We start from the raw sequence: 4,944 nt of genomic DNA, 5'->3' as shown, positions 1-4,944 counted from the left end.
GAGAGAAAGAAACATAGAGCGGTTGCCTCCTGTACATGCCCTGCCAGGGATTGAACAGAAACCTAGGTATGTGCCCTGACTGGTAATTGAACTCGGCGACCTTTTGGTCTGTGCTTCTGATCCAGGCAGAAATCGCCGGCGTGATGACTTGCAGGATTTGAGGAAGTCTTTCAAGTGTGACCCCATGACTTTTGGCCAGAAGCCATAAATAAGGGCAAACTGGCCCCAGGACTCCCTCAGGGCGGCCTGGGAAAGTCATGAAGATGTTCAGGGAGGGTTGGGGAAGGAGCGTGAACCCGGCAATATTCACTCCTGCCCTGTGACCTTGGGCCCCTTGACCTTTCTTTTCTCACCACAGTTTCTCAGACCGAGCGCGAGTACGAGTACGTGAAAGCCCTTTCAAACTCGAAAACATTCCACGAAGATGTGTTGTGAGGAGGCTTTGTTTCCTCTCTTGAAAGGTGGGTGGCTCACACTTCCTCCTGGGCTCACCCTGCCCCTGAGGACGGTGAGGAAGGGCAGGCCCCAGGCAGAGAGGGAGAGGAGGCGTGGTGGGCAGAATAATGCCCCCACCCTAAAGGTATCCCCGTACCAGGATTAGTGTGAACGTGGTAGGTTACCTGAGAATTGAGGTTGCTAATCACCTGACCTTAGAATAGGGGATGAGCCTGGATCGTCTGAGTGGCGCCCAGGAATCACAAGGGCACTAACTGTGGGTTGAGAACTTTGTATGACGTTATCTCATTTAAACTCACCTTCCTGCTCTGGCCGGCTTGGCTCAGTGGATAGAGCGTCGGTCTGCGGACTGAAGGGTCCCAGGTTCGATTCCGGTCAAGGGCACATGCCTGGGTTGTGGGCTCTATCTAGGGAGCGTGCAGGAGGCAGCCAATCAATGATTCTCTCTCATCATTGATGTTTCTATCCCTCTCTCCCTCTCCCTTCCTCTCTGAAACCAATAAAAATGTAAAAATAAATAAAGAAACTCACCATCCTGTCAATGGCTCCCCAGCGCTCTTAGTGTAAAGATCAGTACTGTGGCCCGCAAGGCCCTGAAAGGTGTGGCCCGGCTGATCCCTCAGGCCTCATCTCAGACCCTCTCCCCTTCGCCCCCTGCACTCGGTTTCTTTCCGTCCCAGAAAGGAATGTGAGGAGCGGCTCCCACCTCAGGGCCTTTGCACAAGCCGTTCCACCCACCCGCAAGGCAGCTCCCCAGCTCTCCACCCTCATCGCTCCTCCGCTCTCAGGTGTCAGCTCCATGGCCATCTCGTTGCCCAGCCCTCCACCTAAACAGGTTCCCGTGTTCTTACTGGATTTCAGATGGTGTATCTCCATAGATAAGTTCATAAAAGTACACATCTCTGTGGCCACCTGATCGATCTCTGCCTCCCACTAGCGCATGGGGGCCAAGAGGCCAGAATGCTGAAGGGATAGATGATAGATAGATAGACAGACTGTTTGCTGAAGGAATAGCAACAGAGTCCAAAGGTTAATATTGTTATCTACATTCTTTCAAAAGCAGCTATAGGCCAGGCCAGCGTAGCTCAGTGGTTGAGCATTCGATCTATGAACCAGGAAGTCATGTTTTGGTGACCAGGCAGGGCACATGCCTGGGTTGCGGGCTTGATCCCCAGTAGGGGGTGTGCAGGACGTAGCCGATCAATGATTCTCTCTCATCATTGATATTTCTATCTCTCACTCTCTCTTCCTCTCTCTGAAATCAACAAAAACTACATATATTTTTAAAAGCAGCTATAGGCTCAGAGAAGATCACAGGTCTGTGCAAAGCCGCAGGGTGAACCTGGAAGGCTCCTCTCTTTGCTGGAGGCAGGACCTGGGGCTGGGGCCCATCGGAGCCAGAGGGTCACTGTGAGTGGGGGTCAAGGCTGGAGGAACTTGGGCCTGTCCATGAGGCAGGTCTGCTTGGGAAGCGCCTTCAAGGGCAGCTCGGAAAGAGGATGTGCTGAGCACAGCCGCCCAGGCAGAAGAGGAAGGAACAAGGGCGGTGGGTGTGGGGGGGCGGCCTGGGGCCCCAGACCCTGCTCCCTGCAGTGGCAGCAAATCCTCCCTACAGCCCGGGCCCTCACCCCACCCGCCATTCTGTAACATTTTCACATGCTCGCTCTGGCCGACGTTGCTGTTTAAGCGGCTCTTCAAAATTCCAACAGGGTCACACCAGGTGTGGACGGCGTTGGGAGCCTGTCCCCCTCAGCCACTGCGGCGGGAGAGCAAACTGGTAAGACCATTTTGGAGGGTGATTTGGCAATATCTGTGAGAACTTTTAGCGTGTGTCCTCTTTGACTCAGCAATTTTCCTCCTGGGAATTTATCCTAAAGACACTCCAAGTCAGTTGGCAATGATAGTCACACAAGGAGGTAGCGCTGTTTGTCATGGCAAAGAATTGGGGGCCGCCTCATGTCCGTCCGTAGGAGATGGATAAGTAAACCATGCTTCGTTGGCCCCATAGAAAACTATGCAGTCATTCAAATGAATGAACTGATCAACATGAACTGTTCATGAGATAGGTCTGTATTAAGATGTTTTAGCCGTAACCGGTTTGGCTCAGTGGATGGAGCGTCGGCCTGCGGACTGAAAGGTCCCAGGTTCGATTCCGGTCAAGGGCATGTACCTTGGTTGCGGGCACATCTCCAGTGGGAGGTGTGCAGGAGGCAGCTGATCGATGTTTCTAGCTCTCTATCTCTCTCCCTTCCTCTCTGTAAAAAATCAATAAAATATATATTAAAAAAAAAAGATGTTTTAAAAGTTGCAGAACAATATGTTTCCATTACCTATTGCTGAGTAACAAACACCCTACCAGGCATCGCTGGGCTCACTCGTGTGGCTGCATTCACTGGGAGCTGAACCTTCCCAGGTGGCCGCTCCTCCTCCAGGGCCTCCCTCCACGTGGCCTCTAATTGTGCCACAGTCTGGCCTGAGCTTCCCAACAACATGGCGGCTGGTCCCAGGCGTGGGTATTTTAAGAGAAAACACCTTTACAGAGCCCCTGCTTGCATTGTGCTTGCTAATCTCCCCTTGGCCAAGGCAAGTCACAAGTCAAATTCACTGTGACTCTGGTGATGGTGATGGGCCCGGGCCGGGGGGCGGGGGAGTGGTGGTTTGGGGAAGTGAAGGGATTGAGCAAAAAAGAAAAAGAAAGAGAAAGAACTCACGGACACGGACAAGAGTGGTGACTGTGAGGAGAGGGGGTGGGTGGAAGTGGAAGAGGGTATATGGGGGATAAATGGTGATGGAAAAAATAATAATAAAATAAAGGGGGGAAATTCAATGTGAGAGGGGCCTACACCAAGGCATGGATGCTGAGAGATAAGATGCATTGGGGCTGTTATAGAAACAATCTAGCACAATATATAGGATTAGACAATATTTTATTAAGAAACTATGCATGTCCTCTACCTCACAAGGGTTTTGAGCATTAAATAAGTCAATAAGTGAAAAATGGTTGGCCCTGGCCAGGTAGCTCAGTTGGTTAGAGCATCATCCAGATAAGTCAAATTTGAGTGTTTGATCCCCGTCAGAGCACATACGAGGAGCAACAAATGAATGCATGGATGAGTGGAACAACAAATCAGTATTTCTCTCTCTCTCTCCCCCCCTCCTCTCTCTGTCTAGTCAATAAGTAAAAAAATAAAATAAAATAAAAATAAATTAAAGAAAGAAAAGACATTTGGCACTTAAAAACGAAACAACAGCCCTAACTGGTTTGGTTCAGTGGATAGAGTGTCAGCCTGCGGACTCAAGGGTCCCGGGTTCAATTTCGGTCAGGAGCATGTACCTTGCTTGCGGGCACATCCCCAGTAGGGGGCGTGCAGGAGGCAGCTGATTAATGTTTCTTGCTCATCAATGTTTCTAACTCTCTATCCTCTCCCTTCCACTCTGTAAAAAAATCAATAAAATATATTTTTAAAAAACGAAATAACAAAAAAATAAATTATGCATGTTCTTAAGAAAATATCATCTTACATATATGTTGGGTGGGGAAGGTGGGAGGATGGGGAATGGGCAGACAATGCCAGTCCACATGTGAACAGTGCTGGGCTGGGCATGGGCCGTATGCACATGGGAGCTCAACGTTGCTGCAGCTCAAATAACATAAACACCCACTTAAAAGGGGGAAACCTCACAGAGCCCCAGAGGTGACAGATTATTTCAGTTATTCTGCTCCCTAAATATGTATGAACTCGATAACCATACTAACTATTGTTCACTGAGGCCCTGCTCTGTGCACCTGATGTGGGCTAACTCACCTAATCCTTACCATCACCTATGAGGTAGGGACTATTATCGTCTCCATTTTACAGAACGGGAAACTGAGGCTCAGAGAGGTGAGTCATTTGTCTGTGGTCACCCCGCGGGGAAGAGGCAGAACCAGGATTTGGACACACGCAGCCACACGCCTGGGTCCTGCATCCGCGGCCACTACACCACACAGCTGCAAATTAAGCACCAACCAAAACACAAGGACAACAGCATCCAAACAACCACACAAACTGAGTGTGACAGCGGTGCTGCTCTGAGGGAACGGGGCTGCCCCTTCACGACGATGAGTTCAGTGTGGGTGCTCCCGGGGCCCTGGCTGCCCACTGCATTGCTCCTTCCAGAACACAGGGAAGCGTCCGATTGTCCTTTGTTTACCATAATGGCACCTTTTAACATATTTTTAAATTTAATATTTGGAACAGATAATAGACTCACATTGTTCCAAAACATTTTAAAATTATATATAAATAGATAAATATAGATATACTTTCATGTGTGCGCCCCCCCCCCCGCCCCCCGTCTCCCTGAGAATTCAGTGTTCTGAGCTCCTTGGGTGTCTTTCCAGACACAGTGTTTGCAAATAGAAATACACATTCTGTTTTTCTCTCATTAAAAAACAGCCTGACACCGCACCCGTGGCTCCGCTCCAGAGAATCTTGGTGATGGCGG

The sequence above is a fragment of the Myotis davidii genome, unplaced genomic scaffold, assembly GCF_000327345.1.
Source record: "Myotis davidii unplaced genomic scaffold, ASM32734v1 scaffold142, whole genome shotgun sequence".
Taxonomy (NCBI): Eukaryota; Metazoa; Chordata; class Mammalia; order Chiroptera; family Vespertilionidae; genus Myotis; species Myotis davidii.
This window is presented reverse-complemented; position numbering follows the sequence as displayed.